This window comes from Tamandua tetradactyla, chromosome 10, assembly GCF_023851605.1.
Source record: "Tamandua tetradactyla isolate mTamTet1 chromosome 10, mTamTet1.pri, whole genome shotgun sequence".
Taxonomy (NCBI): domain Eukaryota; kingdom Metazoa; phylum Chordata; class Mammalia; order Pilosa; family Myrmecophagidae; genus Tamandua; species Tamandua tetradactyla.
Window position 1 is genome coordinate 105,626,134 of NC_135336.1, and position 26,931 is coordinate 105,653,064.

The following is a 26,931-nucleotide window of genomic DNA, read 5'->3' on the forward strand; positions in this document are numbered from 1 at the left end:
TCTACTCTCCTATGAATTCAGCCCAAAATAAGATAAAGGGCCACTTTCTGTTTCCACTCCCACGACCACATTTTGAGCGCAAACTTTCTGCCTCCTCCCAAGATGGCTGACTCCGGAAGTGCTTGACACCGGAAATGCCTGACTCCGGAAGTGCCAGGGGCCGGAAGTGGAAGCGGGAAGGGGGGCTGGTCTCTCCCTACAGAGCGAGGGTCTATTCCACACAAGAAAATCGAGAGGCAGCAAAATGAGCATGACTATAGTGCCTAGCGCCAGGTGAAGACAGGGTAATCATCTGACACAATTTAAACGGGTGCTTTATAAATATTTGTTCACTGTTTACTTAGAAGAAAGGCTGAGTGCTCTAAATAAATAAAGAGCCCAGCAGGAAGAAGGCTCCGGGGGAAGCAGCCTTAGACTTCCTTTTGTCCGGAGAATACATCTTTGGCCCTAAATTTGCAGCCCCTCTAAAGGAAACAAAACTTCACAGTTGAGGGAACCCAGCCATCCCAGAAGGCATTCCCTGAGGTGGCTAACCCTCACCAGCGGCCAGTGTTCAAGTATTCCTTGTAGCACCCACGCTGTTTACCCTGGGAGGAGTTCTAGAAAAAACCCATCATTTCTGCATCTTTTCAGTGATACAGGCGCAGCCGGCTCACCTCGGCTGAAAGGAGATGCAGTTTCTTGTGGTGTGCGCTGGAAGACCAGAGGGCTCTGGTGTTTTTGTAGCTGGTGGCTTTCCCCGTGTGTGTCCCCTGCCCTCCCCAAATCTGTCAGATACGCCATGGCATAGCAGGCCCCCCTATGTTGAGAACTGCTCTTTGGGTCCTCATAAGCATAATTCTGGCTTCCTATCTTGACACTCCTTCAAATCCCCTCGATCATCTCTCCGAGACTTGCAGAGATGTTTATGATGCCTGGTATAATTGTGAAGGACTTCCACCTCTCCCTCCTGGCCCGCCAAACTTCGTGCTCTGCTTCCTCCACCATTTCCATGAGGTCACTTGGAGTGGCCTGAAAATCGGCTCTTTGACACCCAGCGTGATATTTTTCCTTTGTTTCTTTGAGACAAGTTCCAGAGTGATCTCTTGCACACCTTTTACCCACCACTATGGGTTGCAACTGTTCCCTCAGACAAACAATACTGGGCAGAAAGTAAGACAAAGGCGGAGTAAGCAAGATGCTTTACCAAACACACTCAACTTGGAACAGCGGTTGAAAGTACTCATTGGCTGGGAGTGTTTGTAGTATGATGTGCTCTGCTGAGTGCCCCAGAGTGAACAGGACAGTTTCCCTCCCCAGCTCTCATAGGCTGAAAGTACAGAAGTGCTCAGAGTGTGAGATATACGTGGTGAGTAACAATATACAACATAAGTATACTCACCATATACAACTTTTAAGAAAAATATTTCTGAGATCAGCGGTGTCATAATGAATAAGCACTGTGCACAATGGCATTAAACAGGAAACATGTGTCCCATTTGTAAAAGTTAACAGCACTGCTGCTAGCCAAGTCACTCCCTATGTTTATGCAACAAGGCCAGGCAAGCATTTTTTATTTAAGTAACCAATCCCAATCTCCTAACCACCCATTCCATTTCCACATAGTAATTAAATACTCAGAGAGCTATTTCTGGGTTTTTCACCTAGTAATGGCCATGTTTCCTGAAATCCTTGGGTGTCCTGCCACAGATTCTTCTGAGTTTTATGGGGTCCTCCAGGAGAGGCTGGTATTGCTGGTTACTAAAAGTAACCAGGACTTTTGTGTCCCCCTGTCCCAGGCATCACCATCTCTTAGCCTTTAGGGCACGACTATTTTATGAGACCCCTTGTATCGAGTTATATCTTTGACTGACTCATATTTTTGTCATTTCTTGTAGTTCTTAATATTGTGCCATAGGCACCTTGTTCCCTATTGAATTAATACATATTTCTATTTTTTTTAATTATCAGGCAGTAAGGAAGAGTGTGATGTTAAAAATGAAAGTCCTTCTCCTCAACCTTGACTCTTAGCTCCATTTCCCAGAGGTGACTGTTGTGTACAGCTTCTTGTACATCTTTTTTTTGTTTGTTTTTGCGTGGGCAGGCACTGGGAAGCGAACCTGGTCTCTAGCATGGCAGGTAAGAAACTCTGCCTGCTGAGCCACTGTGGCCCACTCTTCTTGTACATCTTTTAGAAGGGCTCTGTGCATGTTCAAACTGCATATGCTGCTTCTTCGCACATACCATGTGATCATACTGTACCCACTGAACTTCAGCTAGCTTCTTTTACTTAAAAATGTATCTTGGAAATCCTTCCATATTAGTGCCTAAAGGAACATTTTAATCTTTCTTTAAACTGCACATACAGTTCCATTGCATGGATTCCATTACACAACTTATTTAACCAGTCTTTTATTGAAGGATTAGTTTTGTTCAGTTTTTTCCTCTCATGATGAGTTGATAAATAGTGAATATTTTGTGTGTCTCGTCTTTGCTTACTCTACAACTGCAGGATGGGTTTCTAACAGAAATTCCTGGGGTAAAGTGTACTCACAGTTCACATTTTGATGGCTATTTACCAAATTGTTTTCCAAAAAAGGCACCAATAGTATGATGGGGTAACAGGCATTTTTTTTAGAGAAGCAAAATAACCAAATCACAGTTACCCATAAATGGAACTCCACAGTGCTTTAAGCTTCCATTCCCTCAAAGCCTGCTGCTTTTGGTTGAATCAAACTATAAAAAAGTTTAGCTATGGACCCCTCTGCCTTTCTGTTCTTAAGCTAAGTATAAGACTTGGAAAATTCTGAGTGGTTGTGCATTTTCTTTACACTGTAGCCACCTGAGTTCCTTGTGCTTCGAGGTCAATTTTAGGCTTGTTGTTGGGTAGGTGCATCAGGCAGGGAGAGCATGTGGGAGGGGGTGACAGAGCCAGTGGATCCAGGGGAGGTGCTCAGTGGCTGGGGCTCCCAGGTGTAACGTACTTGGAATTTCCTTTCACCTCCTCAGCTATCCAGGCCTTCACAAAGTGCCCCTCTCTTCGGCCCTTTTCCATCTCTGCTATCCATGAGAAAATGCCCAAGAGGTTTACTTGTCCTCATTTTGGGGTTCCTTCTCTGGCAGCTCAGGTGGACTTTGGCAGTGCTTTGCAGACTACCTGCGGCGATGCTCCACTTGAAAAAAAATGCAAATCCATCATGTGCCAATAATTTTGTAAAATGTTAGAAAATGGAAGTAAAAAAATAAAGCTATTCAAAATACAAACTCAAGTTCTCTTTATTATTATATTTAACAGACCCAAAATAAGTTTGTCTATTTGCTATAAAAGTTTTGAAATGCTTACTCTCAATTTCTGTCCTCATCTCATAGGAGATAGGAACAGAGATCATTTAAAAATACTGCATTTCATAGATTATAACATTCCCATTTTTTCCTGCTTTAACCTATCTGAAATTGGGGTGTGGCTTACAATGGATGGCATATCATAGTTTAACGGACAGTTTTTGCTTTATCAGTGATATTTCATCTTACACTTGATGGCATCTTAGTGTGGTCAAAATAATGATTTTTCCTTGGAGATTGGCTCTAAGCTCAGCGCCAGAATCTCCTGTGGGCTCCCATCATTTTGCTGGGAGATCCGTTCTCATCCAACAAGGAAGGACTTCCAGGTTTTCAGGCTTGGAGGCCCTCCATCAATTCCCAGGCACTGGGTTTAGGATTAAGCTCGGGTCCTGTCCCATTGGTCCCGGTTCCGCTTTCCACCCAGCTTTTTCCTGCCTTGGTGAGCAGTGACTCAAGCGTGCAGGAAGCCATGGTCTGCTGTTTTCAGATTGGAAGACATCATATTCTTTCCTAAAAGTTTTACCTTTGATTTGATTTGATTTGATGACTTGACTTAAAAACTTCAACCTTGTATCGTTGTTGCCATCTCTTCTCTGTAACTCACTGCAGACTACGCAGGGGATACAAGCGCAACTGAAATCCAGGAGCGTTCAGTGTTGGAGGGAAGTAGTAGTTTTCCATCGAGCCATCGAAATTTTTCAATTTCAATCTTTTTTTTTTTTGCATGGCAGGCTCTGAGAATCAAACCTGGGTCTCCAGGCTCAGCGAGCAAGAATTCTTGCCACTGAGCCACCGTGTACCACCCTCAATTCACTTTTAAAATATTTTGACACTTTGTGAGATATTTTGGAAAAGTGCTAACAAAAGGGAAACAACAAGCAACAACTCCACAAAGGAAGAGATTGAGTCTCTTGTCTATAAAAGAGGGATGCTTTCGATTTTAAATAGAAAAAAATAAGTTTTCTGACTTCCTTTCGGAACCCGAAGTAGTAGAGCACAGTGACATCTAGTGGAAATCCTTGGTAACAGTTGGCGTCAACTAGGCAGAAAAAATAATTTTAAAATATGGTATTTCATTGATTATAAGCCTTATATTTTACCTGTTTTATTTTTAGTTTTTTTGGAACTATGGAGCATCTTATAAAGGCTGGGATTTCATAATTTGATTTTTTTTATCAGTGAAACTTCATCTTAAAATTGATGGCATCTTAGGTTTAGATGCGACTTTTTGTACGAAACTTTATAGGATGCTGTTCAGTCGCTCTTTCTTTCAGTCCTATTTACTATTTTGGATCTGGAGCTTACTGATTTGGATGTATTATACTCTTGCATATATTTTAGTTGTTTTGTATTCAAAACTTCTGACCGTCATGCATAATGTAGATGGTTCCTGTTTTATGATGCATTTAATGAAATGATAATGACCACACCCAACTCCGTGGTATGATCGTTTATTAAAAATCCATTATTGCCTAGACCCAGCCAGTATTCCTCAACCCTTGCTGCGCGCTAGAACGACCTGTGGAGTTTTATAAATTGTCACTGCCCCAGACAGCACCTCTCAGAGGTCTGGTTTAACTGGTCTGGGGTGAGACCCAATTGTTAGGAATGATTTCTTAAGGCTCTCCACGTGATTCTGTCGTGCAGTCTGGGTTAACACCCTTGTCCTTCATTTAAGTCAGAGATACCCATGAACAGCTAGATATTCAATGTGCGAGAATTACTTGGAATATTTTGTTTTGTAGCAGAGAACTCTAATTTCTAATGGCTATCATTCTATGGATGCAAAGAAACTCTTCCTAGTAAAGCAGTAATGGAGAATACTGAAACTGTGATATGCAAGGAGATAATTCCTAAAGACATCCGTGTGAAATAATATACAATTTCATTTAATCCCAGCACTTCCACTCACACAATACTATTTGAAGTGAACCCCTCAATAAGATCAGGAATGTCGATAAAGTGTAAAACAGTAGCTATAAAATTTACAAGATGCCACAGTGCTATATCTTTAACATACCATATCCCTCTCAAGTAATGTCTATGCACTACGGAAAAAAAAAAAATCTCAGATATCGTTTCCTTGGCTGAAAGCGGACCCTGCTAATTCCAGGAGTGACCCCCGGGGCATGCTGTAGGGGCGGCATAATTGCTCTTGACCTTCTGGCTAGTGCAGTAGTAAAATGTGATACCCCATCAGACCACAGCAGGGATAAGAATAGCATTTCACAGGAGCCAGCTCGGAGAAGAAAGGACCCAGTTCATTCCTGGGCCCTCCCCCTTGCTAACTTTGTAACCCTGGACAAGTTCCTGAATTTGTCTTACCTCTTACCCCCTCCCCCTCCATATGCAAACTTGGGATAATAATAGCAACATTGGCTCTTGTGGGTATCTGAGTTGCCATGTGGGAAGCATGTGACACAGACTGGGTAGCAAATACAATAATAATTACGGTTACTCCTGGTGGTTTCTTCTCACTGCGTTGAGCCCAATTCAAAAAAAACATGAGAAGACAGCATGGTTTCCAGCATATTTAAGACAGGACAGCACCATTAACCCCTCCCAGCCTGCCTTGCCCGGTTGTTTGCAAACCGTGGTGTGCAGGGCACCCGGTATGGAATCCATGTTTAAACAATAGCTTAGACCCTTTTACCTGGTTTTGGCCAATAAATGGACTTGTAAATTAATAAGACTTTGTTTTTATCCAATGATCTCTTATGACTGAGTGACAAAGTCCTAAGATATATTCACTTCCAATCTCCATCCTTCCACCAAAATCAACCCCGTCAGGTGACTGTCAGGGCAGGCTGGGGGGCATGAGATGTGGCCCTTGAAGTAAAGAAAACCGTGTGTCCTATAATTAAGGTCCAGGCTGCTGAGGGGAGAGGCTCACACGGTGATTATGGGGCATGACTTTGCTGTCACCCTCGGATGCAATGGTGACTTTGTTAGGAGAGCATCACGTGGCATCTATTTGAAACCGGAGACTAAACATCAAGAGGAGTAGACTTTTGGGTAGAATAGCTGGGCATCCTTGGGTCTGCTCCCCAAAGCCCATAAGTTCCAGTTCAGCTTCTCTGGTCTCAGCACCAAATGTCTTGCTGATTTCAGTGTGGGAAGGCCCAGCCAGGGCACCTGGTCTCTGCTCTCAGACTCCATCCAATACCTCTGGACGTGACCCCATCCCCCCCAGGTTAGATAACAGTGGCCATACCCCAAAGGTCTTGACGGCATTTCAACTGGATTTTAATCCGTTTCTACCACCCACTCAGGTGTATCCCCATCAAGCCTTCACTTTTGTACAAAAAAGAAATGCACTATGGACATAAATTCCCTTCCACAGCGTTTTTGATGTCTGCAGATATGTCACTAGAAACTGGTGACTTTCTTTGCTCTTCATTTTGCTAATATAAACTGGGCGGGTATGCCTGATGCAAACCGGGCCTACTCATAGATGAAATATTTCGGCCCTCCGAAAAGCCTTTATTGGTTCTTAATTCAAGGCAAAGGAATAAAGTCGGGGTGGAATTCGAAGGGTTCAGAACATGGAAGGTCATCATTCCATGCAGGCAGTGAGCAGTCACTCTGCTGGGAAGATGATGTGGTGCTAAATTGCAATCCCTGCTCCACCATTTATTAGTGTTCTTGAGCTCCTCACCCTACTTCTCTGAGTTTGCGTTCTCATTGGTGAAAGCGATCTAATGATACCTGCGACCTAGAGTTTTGTGTGGATTAAATGAAACCATGGGAATGCAGCAGTACAGTGATAGCAGGTGCTAGTAGAGCATCACATGGCATCTATTTGAAATTTGAGACTAAACATCAAGAAGGGCTAGCAATTTACTACTGGAAGTTAGTTTAATTTTTTTTTTTAAAAAAGAAAATATATGAGCAAATTAGGAGCTTAAAAAAAAAAAGGAATATATTCCTCCCTGGGAAAGAATCTTGTTTCCCATTCAGAACTGCCAGGGGTCAGGCTGGAGCTGGGCTTGCAGACAGTCCCCAGGCACCCCTCCGGGCTGCAGTAACTGACCTAACTTCAGATTCGCTCCAGGCTGAGAGGGTGGGTATGGGGTGCAGGGAACCCCAGTTCAGCTCTCCCAACATTTCATTTCTTTTGCCCGCCCCCTGCTTTCTGTGAGGCCGGGTGGTAGGCTCCTGGGTATGGGGCCCTGCACTGACTTGCAGCACAGAGACTAAAAAGGGGAAACTTTGCAGCTAAGCCAAGTCAAACATCACTGTGAAAACCTACCCTGAGTTGCCCTGAGGTGTTTCCAAAAGCAAAGCAAACATCATAAACGAACAACACGCTGTAATTCTCCATCTCAGGGACTGCCAGCCTGGGGAGACAGGGAAACACTGTATCTGGCAGGCTGTAGGCTTCTGGACTGAAACCTGCCCTGGGAGGGTCACTCTGGCGACCCCCAGCTTCTCCCTGCTGGCCCTTGACTTTGGGAGAATGTTGCTCTGCATGGAGATGGCAGCTCTTGCCTGGGGGCAGTCACAAGACTGCCAAGCCAGAAACGTGACTGATCACCTAGGAAGCAATAAATCATTTTTGGCTCTGCTCCAGCTGGCTCTAGGGGCTATAATAAGCCATCGATGCTGTCTTCTGCTCTGATAGCTCACCTAGAATCAATATTTAATGTCTGCGTAGCTAGATCAGTGGTTCTCAACTTTGCATATCATCTGGATGGTGGAGGGAGATGACATAAAAACAGAAATTCTACTTTGTTAAATCCAGGTTTGGGCCTGGAATCTACATTTTAACAAGTGGCCATGCTTGCTAAAGGTGGCAAGCCTCGGTACACCTTTAGAAGTCTGAACATGAATATAGCTACTCTTTTCTAACACTGGGCATTGTTCTTATTAATATGCAAAATTGACTCAATCCTTAATAGGCAATTCTCTGTAGGCTTGTAAGGCAAAATGGCTGTATTCATGCAAATTCTAAGGGAAAATTTATGGAATGTTCTCGGTTCCTCGATTGTGCCGTAGGGGCAAAAGCACGAGGTCATGGTCCTGGCCTCCAAAGAGCTTAAAGTCTTGTGGGTGAGAAGACGCGTCAGTGAACCACTGTGGTTCAGGGATGGAGGGTCTCAACCATGTCAACGCTGTTGGGATCTGGAAAAGAAGGGTTTCAGTGTAGCCTGGAAAAGGTCTCCTAGAACCCAATTTCACCAGATTAGCAGGAACTGAGATCTACTGTATGCCCAGCACAGAAGCCCAATGGACAGAAGTCGAGCAGGCTCGACTGAAGAGGAGAAGAAGTGCAATCCCACCAGAATATGGTGGCCAGAAAGAGAAGGGCAGAAGCTGGGAGGACGGTGCGTAGGAAACACATGGGATGGTAGGATGACACATATTGTGGCAGGGCTGAAAATTCAGATGTAGGAGCGTCTTCATTTTCTTGAGCTACCATGACAAATACCACGTGGTAGGTTGACTTCAACAACCTACATTTATGGGCTCATGGTTTTGAGGTTAGGAGAAGTCCAAAGTCAAGACATCAGCAAGTTGATACTTTCTCCCTAAAGTCTGTAACTTTGGGGTGCTGGCTGTCAATGATCCTTGGGGCTTCTTGGCATGTATACCTGCCTCACTCACTTGGTGATGTCCTCTCCTTTCTCTTCCCAGTTCTATTGACTTCTGGCTTCTGGCTTCTCCCTGTGGTTGTCTTTGACGATATTGGAATTTCTTCTGCTTATAAGGGACTCCATAATCCATATTAAGACTCATCTGCATTCAGTTGGGCCACACCACACCTTGACTAAAAATTACATTCTCAAGAGGTCCTGTTTGCAATGGATTCACACCCTCAGGATTGCAGATTCAGTTTAAGAGATGTCTAAATTTGGGTAAATAATTCAGTCCACCCAGAGAGTTTTGATGCAGTTAAATAAGCAAAGCACTAATGGATGACTCTATAAGAGCAAATATTAATAGAAGAGCACCTTCTCCTGGAACAGAAGAGCAGGCTGCTGGGATAGGGATAGAGATGGAGTGGGATGGGTGGCCAGGAGCTCCCAAGGGTGATTTTATCATCAGTGGAGAGTGGGTCCTAAGGAAGCAAAGAAGGTTGAGGACCGGTCCGTAGAAAGTGAAGGACGGCAGGGCAGTGACAGAGTCCACTGAGGCCAACCCAGAGCTCCTGTATTCTTCCTACAAAAGCATCCACTGGGTGACAAAACCCTGGGAGGAAAGTGGAACGAGAAGCCAAGGGCATGGCTGCTCCTGCCAGCTCTGTACCCTCCGTCCATCTTTTTATTCCCTCTCTACTTACTTCCTAAACAGATATCCCAGTAGCCTCATACTCAGTAAAGGCTCCTAAGCCTCTTCAGGAAATTAAAGGATTTTTCTGGTTATTAAATGTGTACGGAATGATTGTTGAGAGTGGGCCTTTTTTTTCCATTTAGGTACTGGGTAGTTTCAAAGACAGAGCACAATGCTCCCATTTTCCTCACTAAATTACAGCCCCGGACTTCCCCTATAAATTGAAAATTGGAAAAGGCTGAAGGCAGAACGGCACCATTCACGTGAAAGCTCTGAAGGCTCGTTTCCCATGAGGCGGAGGTGGGGGGTGGGGGGAGGGGGTGGGGGCTCGCTGCCTGCCCCGCCCCCAACGCCGAGTGCAGAGTGCATTGGGTTGCTTGCTTCTTGGTGCATGCCAACATCAACCTCAATCCTCCCAACGAAATCTCCTAAGAGCTGCGGCACAGATATTGCCCTTCTGTCATTATCGGGACATGAATTTACGTGGAACCCTTGTGCAGATAAGGTGGGGGAAGAGAAAGTGCAGTCTCCAGGTGGATGACTTGGCAAAAGACAACCCCCTCTGCGTGGCCAAATTGCCAAAAGTGCCTCAACCATGTAGAGGCACCATGTAAAGGCAAAGTACACGGTCCCTTTGGTAGGGGACAGGGGGGACAGGTGTACCCTGAGCTGGATTTCAGCTTCCGGGGAGGGTCCCCTCATGGCCACCTCAGCATGGGGCACATGCTGGTCCGAATCCAGGAAGGAGATCCATTTTATGGTCTTTTTATTTGAGCTGAAGGATCCAGGTAAGGGGTGCTGTCATCTTACCAAAAGGCCACCTTTGGTGGAAAAAAGCTTGGCCACCCTCCCCTTTGTTCTCCCCCCTCCCCCTCCCCCCATGGGTGCTCATTACATAGCACATACTTACAGCATCTTTGTCGAATGTAATTCCACATCTCCAGTATGAGACTGGAAATCTCTTATTTTATGCAACCAACCTGCCCCCATACAAGTATTTTTCCCACTAGGTGTTCTTCTACTGATCTTTAACAGGTAAAGAAATATAAAATAAAACTCTGTGGATAAATTAAAAGTCAGTTTTTAGTCTTCCAGGACCAGAAAAAAAAGGCCTTTTCCTTTCTTTATGTATTTTAGTTGGTTCCTTCTTTCTCCTCTCACAATTCTCCCAGCTCCCCAAGGCATCACCTCCATGGCAACCACTTGGCTCCGTGCCTCCTCCCCCTACTTCCTCCAGCTGAGATGTGCCCCCTGGTGATGGAGACAGGATTTGCCACCTTCGAGAAGCTTCGATTCCCCCCCATTTCCTTCTGTGCAACCAGGAAAGCAGCAAAGGAGGTTAAAGCCCACCCCACCCACCCTCCCGGCGTGTAATTCACCCCATCGAGGGTGCAAACGCAGCTGTCTCCAAGGTGGGTGAGCCCGGGTGGGGGGCGCTGAGGGCGGCAGCCGTGACCCGTGCAGGGGAGCAGTGCCTCCGCGTAAGGGCGATGAAATCAGGAGTGGTTTCTGGACCTCGTTCCCGCTTTCCTGGGCTAGGGGCGGACCTTCACGGTGATGTGTGCGAAACCTTTGAAGTTCTGTGTTTTCACAACTCAGGCGGGGCCTGCTTGAGTTTGCCGAAAGATAAGAGTTATTGGAGATATGAAGGATCCATTTGAAAGGAAGAGAAAAGAAAACAGGCTCTGAGCCGCTTCCTGTTGGAAAGCTAAGGAAGGGTGCATGCCCTGCTGTCTTTTCTCCTTCCTTCCTCGGCTCTCTTCTGGGTGGGGTTGGAAGGGGGCCTGAGAGATTCGTAGGCCCTCACTCATAGGGGTCAGGGTTGGTTGGTTTGAACCAGGAGTGGGGAATCGAGGGTTGGAAGCTCCATGGAGATGTCCTGAGTCTCTGCTTCCCTCCATTCCCTGCCCGACATTACATTTGGAGGAATTTGCCTTCAGGAGAAAGGCATCTCTGTCGTCTTAGAAAGGGCGCAGTCCTTCAGAACTTTAATTTTTATAACTTAATTACAAAAATCACCTCTGCTTCTTAATCTGAGGCCCGCCCCAGCCTCAAGCCCCAAGCTGTCAAGCAGATGCTGCTTCTGCAGCTCCTCTGTCAACACCAGTGTCTGCATTTGCGAAGTGGGTAGAGGAACACCCAGTTTTTTGATGAAGTCAGATGATGTTCAAGCTATGGCTGATTTCCTCAGGCCACCGAATTCAGATGTGCAAAAACTTGTGATTTTTATTTTTCCATAATTAAACATGTTTTCTGTCTTTCATCCCACATGCTAATGGAGTTCTTAAACCCAACAATTCAACAGATCTCAGTCAAGTCAGGATAAAAAATTATCAACCCAATCAGGACTTGCCCCTTTTCCCTTCTGTGGATCCGGCTGACTTCCTAAGCCCTGGGAACCTATGTGTCATAGTGTCCTAGGAATTGCAGTAGCAAATGACCTCAAACTGGGGGCTTAAAACGACAGAAATTTGTTCTTTCACAGTTCTAGAGGTCAGAAGTCTGAAACCCAGGGTTTGGCAGGCTCCCTCTGCAGGCTCTGTGGAAGACGCCCTCCTTGCCTCTTCCAGCTTCTGGTGGTGGGCAGCTACCCTCAGCATTCCTTGGCTTGTAGACACGTCACTCTGATCTCTGCTTCATTTTCACATGGTACTGTGTGATCCTGTGCATCCTCTCCTCTTCTATACAGGACACGAGTCCACCTCAATCTAGTATGACCTCATCTTAACTGATTACACTTGCAAAGACCGTATTTCCAAACAAGGTCACACTCACAGGCTCCTGTGGATATGGACTTGGGGAGACGCTCTGCACCCCAAAGCACAGCCTAGCAGCAGGAATCAGCAGGAAGCCAGGCAACGTCCAGTCCTGCTCGGCACGCGTGTCTGCTGTGATGCACCGCCCCACAGATCTTCCAGCACAGTCTTCCATGCCAGGGTGGCGAAAGCACAGATTCCCACTGTGCGGGCATGCAGAGACCTTGCGCCTTACTGGTTCTCTTCCTGTGTGACCATCTCCCATGGATAACAGAGGAGGACTTCAACAAGGCAGTGAATTCAAGCTCCATCTCCTCTGGTTGAAACAATCTCCCTTGAGGTGAAATGGGCTCTACTAAGTAAATATTCAAGTAACTCAACTCTTCATGAGTGCTGTTTCTCTGCTACCATTCTCCTTTCCAAGATGGAAACTGATGTGAGGGTCCCCGTGGGGGAAAGGACAGGTCTCCTGCTCTTGTTCCTATCCCCACACTGGCTACTTCTGCAAAGCAGCTGTGCTAGTCCCCGGGTGAGTGCTAGCAGGTATCCACTGAGGCAAGGTTGGTCTGGTCCCGCCTTTTGGGTGCCCAGCTGGTGTCACTGCTGAAGTTTGAAACTAGGGACAGAGGGTCTGGGTCTGGGAGCTTTCCCATGTGACTTGATCTCACCTTGGTGTCCCCAAGGTTTGGTAGGATGCCCATCCATCCTTGGCCAAGGTGGGCTCCTTGCAGCCATTGGCTCCAGAGCCACTGACACCATGCTGCAGAAGCTTCTCGGACTGGCTTCCAGCCCAAGTCTTGGCTCCATGCTGTGCCCGCTTTGGGGACATGTGAGAAGTCCCACCATGTCATGGAGGAGATGGAGGCTATTGGAGATCCCACTCCAGTTCATCCACCCCAAGCTCCGTCTCACTACACCCACCTGTTGCCATGTGGGGATGAGCAGAATGCAAGGATTCCAACCAGGGCACAGAACAAAAGCCCATTTTCTTTTGGCTCTCCCTTGAGGATTTTGGATTTGGGGGAGATCGAGACCAACGTGCCTGAGGCCTGGCTTCCCCTTCCTCCCCCTTCCTTCTCCTTCTCACCCTCCGAGCTGGAAGAGTTGTGCTTCCCCATCCCTGTGGCAGAAACTCGAATGAAATGTACTGAGTTCCCTGGACTCCGGGGACCTCAAGGATCAAATCCTCCAGGCCTGGATCTTTATAATCGGAGCTAAAGGAAATTTTTAAATCATCTCTTGCCAATGCCCGGCTTTGAAGAACAGTGTCTTGCTGAGAATATAAAACCTCTATCAGTCATCAGAAGCCAAAAAACAAGTCTTTCTTTCTATTTCTCTTCCCATGTGCTGGCTCCCAGAGCAACCAGTTGGCTCTCAGACTCCCAGCTCAGACGGGGTTTCTGTACTGAACCCTCCCGTCCACAGAGCTAGCACCGAGATGGGGGACAGGAACGGGGGGCCCTTCTCAAAGCTTCTCAGCAGCTGCTCACTCTCAGGCTACCTCTTCCTACCACCAGTGCCAGTGCAGGAAAACAGATACAAACAAAAACAGCTGGCCCTACAGTGTTCTTTCAAGATCATCTCTGTCTCATCTGGACCTCAACTCCTACCTTGAAGACTAAGAACTTGATGTAGTTCTTCAGGATCCTAATATGACATCCCCTCACCAAGGAGAGCCACAAAGGGGTCTCCTCACTTGCTGCTTCACAAGTGTCCTCACTCCACCAAGAAGACCCCCCAGCACTGCCTGTGGGTGCTCCAGAAGAGAATGCACCCTTTTCTCCTTGTGCATTGCAGATCCTTTTCTCTTGAGTTCTCCCATCCCCTCCTCCCAAGGTGCACCATATTTATTTGAAAACCGTGTGTGTTTTCTTAACAATCTTGTACATGCTTTTCAGAAGTCATCAGTTCCTGCAAACACTGGTTGCAGCCTTTGCTCCAGGCACACTGACAACCCCCGCTTCTGAAATAGCTCTACCCCTTTGCCAGATCTTTTAGGACGATTTGCCTATTTGTTTCTACCCCTTCTCATTCCAGAAAGAATTCCAGGCCGATGGTTTTCATTACCAGGTTAAATGAGCACAGCGAGGTCCTATAGCAAATACAGATTTCTCCAAGAGTATAAATTTCCATGAAGCCCATGCAAAAAAAAAAAGAAAAGAACCCAAAAGCACTTGGAAACTTGGAAATTAAAATGATTGTGTTAAATTTGACATTGGGCTCTCTTTCTTATGCTCATCAGCTGAAATTCAGTCCATCCCTTGCTGTTCAGCATTTTTGTATGTTGGTTCTTATTTTCTGTTAGCCTTTTTTTTTTTGGAGGAGGAGGTCTCTAGCTGAGGAGGGCGAGTCCTGATTATCCAGAGCTGAAGAGGCTGGTTGAGTGCCGCATTTGGGGGCATCAGTCTTAGAAAGGAGGTGCTGTGGGTGGCGCCCATCAGCGCCCTGGAGACCCACTCCTGAACCAGATGTAACCAGTTTAACTTCCACGCGTATGGGCTTATGGCGGCATTGACTGCTATCTTGAACTGAAAATGGTGAGGTATATGCAACTCCCTAATTTAACATGATGGAAAAGAAGGCCTGTCTCTCCAGCTTGAAGTTATTTGAGCTTGAAGTTATTGTTTGGCTCAAAGTTATTCTCCTTTTAACCTTATTTACAAAGGAATTAGAAAGAGTTGGCTTTGCTCCTGCCAAAAGTTCTTTCAAGAGAAAATGCGTGTGGGAGTGGAGTGTGTGTCTGTGTGTTTCCATGGGTGTGCATGTGCGGGGAGATGTGTGTGCATGTGTTTTATATGCATGTGTGTGGGCATGTGTGGGCATGTGTGTGTGAAGGAGAGAGGGGCAGGGGCAGGGAGCAGAGCACAGACAGACCTCTTCCCCTGCTTATGAAATTGAATATTCAGAGTTTTCCTCTCCCTCAGGAGCAGTACCTGTTGGTATCAGAGTCTTCCGTGACCTGTGATCCTTAGTGATAGAGATGTTTTGAAGGGGTTTCAAATGAAATCTAGCAAAGACTTTGCTTTAGTTTGCTAAAGTTGCCAAGATACCATATACCAGAAACAGCACGGCATTTATTAAGTTGCAAGTTTACAGTTCTAAGGCCGTGAAAATGTCCAAACTAAGGCACCAACAAGAGGTTACCTTCACTCAAGAAAGGCTGACACCATCTGGACCACCTCTGTCAGCTGGGAAAGCACATGGTGACATCTACTAGCTTTCTCTCCTGGCTTCTCATTTTATAAGGATTCCCTGAGGGTGTTTTCCTTCTGCATCTACAAATACCTCCGGCTGTGTTGGTTCTGAAGCTTTCTCCAAAATGGTTCTCTCTTATAGGACTCCAGTAAGGAACCCTACCATAAATGGGTGGAGATACATCTCCATGGAGATCACCTAATCAAAAGGTCCCATCCACAACTGGGTAGGTCATATCTCCATGAAAGTAATCAAAAAGGTCCCACCCAGGTAGTGGAGAAGCTTAGCCTACTTATAGGTATGCCTAAGAGTCACCTCTGAAAGATCTCTTTGTTGCTCAGATGTGACCTTTCTCTCTCTCTCTAAGCCCAACTCTGCAAGTGAAACATTGCCCTCCCCCCTACGTGGGACATGACATCCAGGGGTGAAAGTCTCCCTCGCAGTATGGGAGATGATTCCCAGGGATGAGTCTGGCCCTGGCACCATGGGATCAAAAATGCCATCCTGACAAAAAGGATGAAAAGCAGTGTAACAAATAAGGTATCAGTGGCTGAGAGGGTTCAAATAATGTTGAGAGGCTACACTGGAGGTCATTCTTACACATGCTTCTGTTAGACATTTCTACCTATCATAACTTGCCAACCCCCAACCAAAACCATTCCAGCCAATCCTAAAGAATATCTAGGCAATTATATAAGATTCTACAAAGGTTCCATGCACTAGGGTAACTTTCCAGAAACGTACAACCTCCAGATGGGCTCCTAGGTTAGATAAATCCTGAAAATGCAGAGGGGCCAGCTTTTCCAGAGCATCAACTAGTTTCATCCCCTATCCCACATTATCAACAACACCTTCCAATATGAAAAAGTTAGAATGGGCATAGCCCAAATACCCCTAAAGAGTGAGAGAAAGATCAAAGGTGATGGTAGAGTTATACAGAGAAGGTCAGGTTTAACAAATGAGTATGAGTGCTGAATCATTATACTGATATTTCTTTTAATCTCCAGTGCCTTAGAGCAGCTAGAAATAAAAATCTGAAATTGTGGAATTGTAACCCATACCAAACTCTGAAGTCTGTTCTACAACTCATTGTTGTGATGTACTTTGAAATTTATTGCTTTTATGCATATATGTTATTTAAAGAGAAGGAGGAGTATAACAGAGAAGATAGGATTTAACAATTGAGTATGACTGCTGAATCATTATAGTGATACTTCTGTTGGTCTCCAGTGTCTTGCAGCAGCTAGAAGGAAAAATCTAAAATTGTGGAACTGTAACCCATCCCAAACTTTAGAACCTGTTCTATAACTACCTGTTTAAATGTGCTTGGAAATTTATTGCTTTTTTGTATATATGTTATATGAGCACCTCCCAAAAAAGTCCTGGATGAGGATTAAAGAACACGGCTTTTCTGGGGTACGCAACAGTTTGAAATGCGCACCATCCTCCCAGTCCCTCAGCCGTGATGGACAGAACCTGGGACTGGAGTGGAGAAAAGGATCCCTTAGAAGACTATGCCGAAGGCCCATGTTCACTCAGTCCATGAATCTTTTCCCCGGGGCTTCTGGCCTGCATGTGAGCTCCATCTCACGCTCACTTGCTGACAGCAACCCCTGCCTTCCATGACACCTGGGGACAGGCAGGCTGTAGAGCTGAGCCCCCAGGCAAGGGTCGGGTCTTCCGATGGCAGCTGTGAGGACTTGACGAGATGCCTGGGGTTGGGGACAGCTGCCTCGCAGAGCCACTGGGATGACTAAGGGGTCCCTGCTGCAGACGTCACATTCTGTGTCATTCAAGCCCCCAGCACGTTAAAGGAGCAGCAGTTCGGTCGAGTCTGGGATGGGTTTGGCGTTTGTCCAGAATGACAGGGGTGACCCGGCCATCCTGCTCGGCCCCACCTGAAGCTGACGCTGCCCACCGGGCCTGCAGGTGACTACGATTCCGCTTCTGGAGTGGTACCCGGCCTGCCCACACGCAGCTCCGAGAGCCAGGCGCAGGCATGTCCTCGAGGAAAGGAGGACTTGCTGCAGTGAGCAGGCTGTTTAATGACATTAAATCCCCCGACAGTCGCCCTTTATCCCAGGGTAGGCAGGTTCTAAATGTGGGATCTGTCTCTTAAAATAGTTGCTTTGATTAATGTCTGAGAACACTTATTTCGACCAAGCTTTTTACCTGTGCACTGAGACCCCTTTGATGAGGCACTCCAGTCCTAAATGGCCACTACTAGGCCAGCCTGTACACTTTATATTTTTAAGGCATCATCTTCCTCTTCTTTGGACATGACTTCTCATCAGATGGTCCCTGGGCACCCTCGCAGAGAAGTACTGGTATTTGTCTCAGGCAAAAGGTTAAGTCTTCCAGTGTCCAGAGTACAAAAAAAGCAACTAGCAAATGCAGGGTTACGTTGAAATGTCTGTTGTCGGCTAAATTATGGACACCAGGCAAATAAAAGTGAGTTCCTCTTAACAAATGTGTTTGAATTTCATAAATATTCCATTTCATACCAACAGGCCAGCATTAGCCAACATATTTATGCTCTGCTAGAGCCAAAGAAGCCCCAGCCTGAACTAATAGCCTTTGAAGATAGATGCACAAAATAGGAGACAAATTAACTCATTGCCCCATGGATCTTCCTTATTAAGCACATTTGCCATTGATCAATTTTTCTATTCTTTACTTGGAAATGGCCTTCTAAACAAAATTCTACCTGACTCACTTTCTAAGTCGAATATGAAGCACTGTTAACTCTACTTATTTATGAAGGATGAGTTCAGAAAACAATAAAATATCATAATTCATATGCGATGAAAACAAGGGCTTCTCCCACAGCAGAGTGAGTGGTTTCTGGATGACCCTTGGTTTGCCTTTAGGGATGAGGCAGTACCCCGAGGCAGCCAATGGGTCCATGCTTCAGAAAGCAAAGCGAAACATAGGATGAGAAAGCATCTTGCTTTTGCTTTGCATTTGGCAATGAACCCTCCGCCTGTAATTACTGACATAACACCTTTCACTCTATGGATATTGTATTGCCGGCAGCAAGTGGGAATTCATTGGGTCTACCCACTTCACTCCACGTAATAAGTAACTGGTGAGCCACAGACATCGCTGGTTAAGTTTCAGGGCTATTTATGTGGTGGAAAAGTGGTAATCCTGTAAGTCTGAATTTGAAATCCAACCCTTGTGTCAGAAATTGCAATCTTAAACACAGAATCCAACAACCAGTCATACAAAAATAAAGTGAGAGTTTCCTTCCCTTTTCCTACCTCACTTGGCCTTTTGGAGAGTACCACGGTATTTTCCTAAAGAAAATATCTTTTTATCAAAACAGCCCTGGTGTCCATGATTCTAAATCCAAAATGACCCTGAGAATGGATGACCTACTTTGTCCCTTGCTACCCTCCAGTCTCATTGGGCAATAAGTCCTGGTCCTTCTCAGTGAGGAGAAAAGACTTTCCATCTCTGCAGTGGATGGTACCTGTCCCCACCTCCCTTGGGTGGGTTCAAGGGCCAGATGGCTTTGTGAGTCGTTCTTTCTCTGTTTATTGCAATTAGGCTGGTTCTAGCTTGTCATCCTGCCTAAGTCAACAGCAGGCGGGGAAGTAGAGTCCTCCAACCAGATGGTCAACTCCAAGGTATCAGCATCAGCAATGCCAGCAATTCAAAGGGCCCCAAACCCCAATCCAGCACATAGCAACCTTCTCCACAAGAGGTGGTTTAAACTTCCCTTTGGTGAGACCTAAGATGGACAAGGGACAGAGCCAGCCACTTTACATCAACTCATTTAACTATATCCTTACCCAGCCTGAGCTCACTTGTTCTCTCTCTCTCTCTCTTTTTTTTTTTGCATGGGCAGGCACCAGGAATCAAACCCGGGTCTCTGGCATGGCAGACAAGAACTCTGCCTGCTGAACCACGTGGCCCACCCTCACTTGTTCTCTTAACCAAAGAGAGAAGATCCCTTTCCATGGCTGACTCGTACTCCCCAGGGGAACAGGTGCTCCTTCACTGAGTGGCTCCACTGAGGTCTCAGAAGGGTTAGCTGAAAAGTCCACGCCTGGGGGTTACCTGCTTTCTGAAGATGGCTCCCATTGAGCTTTGCTCTGTGCACTCACATGCCCACTAGGACCTGTTGAATACAGAGGAAGGGTCAAGAGCACGCCAAGGCCCAGCCCGGCCGTTCCTGCTAAGCTTCTGCTAAGATGGAGTGATGCTTTGTGCTCATGGTTCATCCCTTCAGATCCCATGCTTGGCTGAGGGTGATGAGACGTGAAACAGATACATGATGCAGCTCTGCACAAATCCTTTGAGCCCACCTGAGACAGAGGCATACAAATAGACAGGAGGACAGACTCTGAGTTCAAATCCTGGCTCCAGCACCAGTAGTTGCAGGAATTTTTTAGCAGGTTTTTTAACTTCTTGGGAGTCTCTGTTTCTCCTTCCATCAAATGGGATTAATAGCATTTGATGGGTCATTTTAAGGATTGTTCTAGTTTGCTAGCTGCCGGAATGCAATATACCAGAAACTGAATGACTTTTTTAAACCATGGAATTTAATAAGTTTCTAGTTTACAGTTCTAAGGCTGAGAAAGTGCCCCAATTAAAGCAAGTCTATAGAAATGTCCAATCTAAGGCATCCAGGGAAAGCTACCTTGATTTAAGAAGGCTGATGAAATTCAGGGTTTCTCTCTCAAGTGGAAAGGCATATGGCGAACACAGTTAGGGTTTCTCTCTCAGCTGGAAGGGCACATGACGAACACGGTGTCATCTGCTAGCTTCCTCTCCAGCCCTCCTGCTCCATGAAGCTCCCCAGAAGGCGTTTTCCTCCTTCATCTCCAAAAGCCACTGGCTGGTGGACTCTCTGCTTCGTGGTTCTGTGGTGTTCTCTGTTGTGACCTTCTCGTGGCTCTGTGGCTCTGTGGCTCTGCTCTCTCGGAATCTCATGGTTTGCTCTAGTCACTCTCTAGCTTTTTCCAAAGTGCTTCTTCTTTTAAAGAATTCCAGTAAAGTCAATCACGACCCACCTGAATGGGTGGAGACATGTCTCCATCTAATCAAGTTTAATACTCACTCTTTTTGAAAATAATCTAATTAAAGTTTCCAATATACAATACTGAATAGGGATTAGAAGAAATGGCTGTCTTTACAAAATGGGATTAAGATTAAAACATGGCTTTTCTGGGGTACACATATCCTTTCAAATTGGCACAAGGATTAAAATAGTAAAAGCATACAGCATACTTAAAACAACGACGTGCTCATGTCCTGTTCCATTGTTAGTCTTAATTTGAGGACTACACCAAAGTCAGACGTCCACACGAGTCACCTGTAACCTTGAACAAAGGTTTCATGGAAGTCTACTGGCTTTAATAGGATGGGCTGTTGAGATGTTGAACAAGGTCAAGTTTTACAATGACCTTCACCCCATCAAATTAGCTAAGCATCGCTAATCCCGGTTGCCTGTGTGTATATTGCTCAAATTGAAGGGAACCCCAAACAGCAACCCCAGATCATGGGCCCCTCTGGATACATAACCTTTGTAACATTAATTTGTTCATTCAACAAACATTTACCAACTTCCTAGTGGCTGTCAGACCTAGTCCAGGCTTTCTGGAGAATCAGAAAATGAAATCAGACTTCAAAGACTGGTTGTGATCAGAACAAAGGGACTCTATTGACCCATCCCTCAAGCCATCCTTCCCTCCCTCCTTCCCTCCATCCTGAGATATCTGACAGCTTCCATCATACCCATAAGGACAAAGGTTACTCTAACTCAATGGAATGCTTTTAGGGGTGTTGGGTAAGTGCTCACGTCTCCCCTCTCCCAACCTTCCTTTACCCTCTGATTGGTATTTGAAATTTCACTTTTAAATCTTTGCCCCTTAGACTTAAAAATACCTCCTGGGAAGAATATCATATTAAGCTGTTGTGAGTCATTTATGCCTTAGAATTTAAAAAAAAATCCAAGGGGTGACAGTTAAGAGGAGAGGGGTGCAGGGGGGTTGGTTTAGGAGAGGGGTACTAGAGCCACCCGGACAAACCCTTCTTACTTCCTGGTTTTCCCCAGCATGGCCAGCTTGGTGGATACCTGTGAACCTGCACTTAGCAGGAAGGTCAGCAAACTGTCATGTTTTACAAGCATCCTATTGCCCACACATGCTGGAACTCAATTAATATTTGAATGAATAAAAAATGAACGAATCCCTTTATGCTTAGAGTCATAGAATGTTCCAGTGTCTTCACCCTCTGGCTCAAGAAAGACTGTTTTATCCATCAGGAGCCACAGTTCCGGGACTGTGAGCGTGGGAGCTTTCATACTTCAGCTCCAGAACAGAATGAATTGGTGCCAAAGAAAATCAAGATTAATAAAGGTTCAGTGAAACGTCTACAAAACATAACATTACATCCATCTCATTCAGCGTTAAATTTAGAATTCCCAAAAATGTCATAATATTTTATAATAATTTGGCAATTGTACTCTCTCACTCTGAAGTATTCCCCAAGAACACACAAGGAGGACCAAGAAATCAAAGCCAATTTAAAACTCCATGTATTACTTGTAGCCAAGACTAATTTCGGAAAAGGTCCAGTGTAGACTTATATATGACGTAGGCACATTTTGCTGTATCCAATATAATATGAAGCCTCTAAGTGTAAGAAGCTATGAGTCTCATGCAGGACACTGAGCTAAAGGTGTTTCGTTTATGACTGTTACTTCTTGAAAAGAAACTAAAAGAGTAATGCAAATTTGGGTTGTGGGTCAATCATCAACTCATGATATTTATCAGACACTTTGGAACTCTTGTCCCAAGCGGGATGGTAAGCCAGCTACTGCCCTTCTGTCCATTGCCAGCCCTTGCCAGGAACACGAATTCCATGCTGGGGGCCATCTGCCCACACAGGAGTTCCTAACTGTGTTTTGTTTTAAGCACCAAACAAAGCCATTGCTTTGGTGTATGGGACACACAAAGAAACCAGAGTCCCGTTGACCTTGTTCTCAATGAAGAACAGAGAGAAGTGTGCATAATATTAAGCCAGTGGTTCTCTGCACACCTCGGAATTTCAGAATTGCTGGCAGTGCACCCAGAGGGGTTGGATGCATTCGCAGCACGACCCAGTTTCCTCAACTACCCTGGGGTGCTGCATTGAACTTGTAGCAGAACATTCCCCATCCCCACTGGGCTGCCAGGCAAACTTCTTGCACATCCCAATCAAGGCACCTTCTCCCTTCGGTGCTGGCTTAACATTTCCCCATGCTTTTGCAGCTCCAACGGGCAGCAAATTGGCCCTCCTTTCACACTGTGCCCCATCACCCAGATAGTTCCACTTTCTTCCAACAGGCATCACCCGAACCACCCATATCTGCAGTTGTGGCAAAATAAATACATTTAAAAATGCACACTGCTCAAAATTCACCGGTGCGTGTCCAGAGCCCATAGCAACCTGCAGGCTGAGAACGTCTGAGCTGCTCCACCTAAGAAAAGTCCACCACCGTGTGATGATAACTGCTGGGCAGATGGCTCAGGGGGCACGGTTGCTGCGGCTGAGAACTTGGAGCTACAGAACGCAGTTAGCCTTGGGTCTGTACTGATAGCCAGGGATTGGGCTGAGAGGCCGGGACCCACGAGCAAGGGTGCAGAGGAGGGCGTGAGAACAGCAGTCAACCCAGGACAGGGAGAGGGACAGGTGGGTTGGCTGGGCTCTGGAAAGCTGCGACATCGGGCTGGCTTCCAGCCACGGTGAGTCGCTGGGGTGGGGGGTGGGGCAGTATTCTAGAAAGGAGATGGCTATCTTCAGACACATCAGCCATTCTTTTGCCAAAGTTCAGAAATGACATTTCTGGTTGGTCTTGAATGTCTGCCCGGGCCAGCCGCCTCGTACGCATGCTTGGGTAGTGAAGCATCTAACAAATGACACGTGTGCCCACGCCTGCCATCCTCAGGGGATCGTGATGCTTGTTTTCATTATTGTCTCTTAAACACCCAGGCTTTGAGAGCTTCCAGGCGGTGGAAGGAAGAAGCCCAGAGGCAGCAGCCTCCCAGCCCCGTCTCTGTTTCACACGCTGCAGCCAGGACCTGCAAGGGGTTGAGAGAGCGGATGGGACACCCGTTATTTTGCATGTGAGTTGGGGGTGAAGGGACGAGTTGGGAGGGATCGGGGCTGACAGCCATTTTACTTGGAAGGCAAGTGTCCGGCTGCCCAGGGGTGAGGTCCCCGCCCGTCCCCTGGGGCCCTGGACAGCAGGTAGGTGGGTGGGCAAGGCTGGAAGACAGACTGGCCAGGGGTGGGAGGGCCACCTCCAGGTGGGGTGGTCGCTCTCCCTCTGCAGGGAAGAAAACTGGGGGCTGAGCCTGCCGCGCCCCAGAGGGTCCTGAGCGTCTGGGGTGGGTTCCTAAGCAGCCTCGGGGCTCCTAATGAGCCTGGAAGGACAGGACCTCCGCTCCTAAGCGTGTGGGCAGGACCCTTTCCACTGCCAGAGTGCGTGTCAGCTTGAGGGGCTCAGCATTTCCCCTTCTACTCGTCGCGACTGCCTCGGTTTTCCTACTAAGAACCTGAGGAGGGGTGTGCACAGTTTCCAGACTTGGGAGTATTATCTACCCCCCATCCCATCCCTATCTTCTCACCACTCCCTCCCAAAGCACACGTGTTGGCATGGGAGAAGGGCCTGGCAAGTTATAGGTCCCTCTTAATCAGGGTAAAAAAATAAAAGTCACCAAAGGAGGAAATCCCAAGTAATCTGATATGTGAGCTAACCCTTCAACTACCTTGAACCCCACTTCCCCAAGCTGCCACGGTCTTCCTAGGATGGGCAGGAGTGCCGCAGCCTGCTGGGGGCGGGGGGGGGGGGGGAGCCCCACAGGCAAAGCAGAAAGGGAAACGGGATGAGAGCCCTAACGGGGTCCCCAAAGCTTGGAGCACAGCTGAGATCCGCAGGGAGTCACTCAGGACACCAGCTCTGGGCCGCCGCACTTTCCCAGCAAGAGATTCAACTTCCACGTTTTTCAGGACCCTAAAGCTCTTCTCCACATGGGCTGAGCATGACGGCCCGGCCACCGTGCTCTCCCAGGGTCGCAGCTCTTAGTCTGGGTCCAGCCTGGGCTCAGCGCATGGTCAGTGTGTCCGGAGTCAGGTCAGCTTGATCTGCAATGGTGATAATCTTCTGTAGCACACCCTTGTGTTTGTAGGGTGTCCTTCCTTAAAGGGCTTTCAGATTTTTACACATATTATCTTGGCATCTTCTAGCCGGCTCTGGGAAGCAGCTATTAGCATGCAGCCAGCCAGGTGAGTCATATAAGGTGATGGCTGGTCAGACTTGAATCCAACCTCCTCTCTTATCTGGCTCCATAGCTTTGCAGATCTCTTAAGTTTGCTGCGTTCTAGTTTGCAAGCTACCAGAACGCAAAATACCAGAAACAGAATGGCTTTTAAAAAGGGGAATTTATTAAGTTGCAAGTTTACAGTTCTAAGACCATGAAAATGTCCAAATTAATGCAAGGCTATAAAAAGTATCCAATCTAAGGCATCCAGGGTAAGATACCTTGGTTCAAAAAGGCAAATCATGTTCAGGGTTTCTCTCTTACCTGAAAAGACACATGGCGAGATCTGCTAGCTTTCTCTTCAATGGCTTCCCCAAGGTTCTGTCAGTTCTGTTGGCTCTAAAGCTTTTTCCAAAGTGGTTCCCTCTTATAGGACTCCAGTAGGCAACCCCACCTTGAATGGGTGGAGACACATCTCCATGGAAACCATCTAATCAAAATTACCACTCACAACTGGGTGGGTCACATCTCCAAGGAAACGAGCAGAAAGGTCCCACCTAGCAATATTGAATGGGGATTAAAGGACATGGCTTTTCTGGGGTACATAATAACTTCAAACCAGCACACTTCATTACCCAGCCAACAACGGGATGAAACAGCCCCTTCTAAGGGCATTTACAGAGAAATCTGTAGAAAGGAAGAAACACAGATTCTTCCTGTGGTGCTATAGAAATATCACCAATAATATTTCCTCTGTTTTCGTTTGTTTTCTGTTTTGTTTTGGTAGGTGAACACCAAGAAATAGCTCTGTTTCCAAAAGAAAATCCTTGGTAGATATTTCTAGTCTTCTGGGCTATACTAAAATGAATTTAAAAATATATACAATTATATATTTTTTTATTCTGCAGGATGCTGTAAAATGTCCCCTATGCCTTTCAACATCCAAAACAGATGTAGTCATCCATTTAAGGGGAGGAAAAATCCCAGTATCCAAACCCCATGTATACCCACATGGGCAGTGCTGGCTTCTCAGGGCTACAGGGGAGGGTGCTTAGAAGGTCACGCCCCCAGAAAGTCATGCCCCCAGAAGATCACTCCCCCAGAAGGTCATGCCCCCAGAAGGGCCCCACCTCTTGTATTAACACTGCACCTTCCTGTCTTGAATCCTTTATAAGTTTTGAATAAGAAGCTCCAGGTTTACATTCTGCACTGGGACCCCCAAATCATTGGCTCCCGAAGACAGGTAAAGGTGCCCAGGATGCTTGAAAGAAAATGCACAACGTGGTTGCGGTGGGCTGAATTGTACACCCCAGTTTGGACATGGTCTCGGTCTTGGCCTGCCTTCTGATGGGTGTGGACACATTGGAAACAGGATCTCTTGAAGATGTTACTACAGTGAAGGTATGGCCCAACTGAATTAGCTTAGGCTTCAATCTGAATTACTGGAGTCCCTTCTAAGCAGAATAAAATTCAGGTATGGAGAGAGAAAGTCACAGAAAGAAGCCTGAAGTCAGTGGAACCAGAGGAGAGAAGAGAAGACGTCACCATGTGCATTGCCATCTGATGGAAAAGCCAAGGGCCAAGGGATCATGGCATCCAGTCCCACAGCACCTCAGTCTTTGGGGAGGAAGCATCACTCCTAGTTTCAAAACCATGAGCCAGTAAATCCCTGTTGTTTAAGCCAGCCCATTGCATGGTATTTGCTTTAGCAGTCAGGAAACTAAGGCACTGGTCATCATGCATATGTCTGAAGACTGAGCTAGAAACCCCATCAATTATTTTCTCTCCAAGGCCTTTGATTTTACAAGGACCAATGCAGTCTGAAATCTCCTACCTGATCCAACTTTAAACTTCTCAAAAGTTAAAAAATATATAAGCATCAAGGTGTCACTGGCCCTCCCCAAAGACTGACAAGCATATTCTTACAATCAAAAGTTTCACTCCTTGGAGGTCAAGGAGGAGTTTTATCTTCAAGGCCGCCCATGAAATAGAAATGTCCATGGGGTACCTTCACAGCCAAGATGGACAAACGAAGTTCCCAAAAAGAGGGACCTGGAAGGGTGAAAAGCAGATGGCAGAGGGTTGAATGGAGAATTCCCTTTCTAGACACTTGGCTGTCAAAGAAGGTCTAT

The 26,931-nt window shown here is 46.4% G+C and overlaps 1 long non-coding RNA gene across 1 annotated transcript in view; it reads left to right on the forward strand.

Annotated features, from left to right (window-relative positions):
- LOC143648110 (uncharacterized) overlaps positions 1 to 23,674 on the forward strand; it is a 91,408-nt gene extending 67,734 nt beyond the window's left edge. The window contains exon 3 of the long non-coding RNA XR_013158372.1: positions 23,529 to 23,674. This is a non-coding gene — a long non-coding RNA (uncharacterized LOC143648110). The remainder of the gene's footprint in view (positions 1 to 23,528) is intronic.
- The last annotated feature ends 3,257 nt before the right edge of the window (positions 23,675 to 26,931 follow it).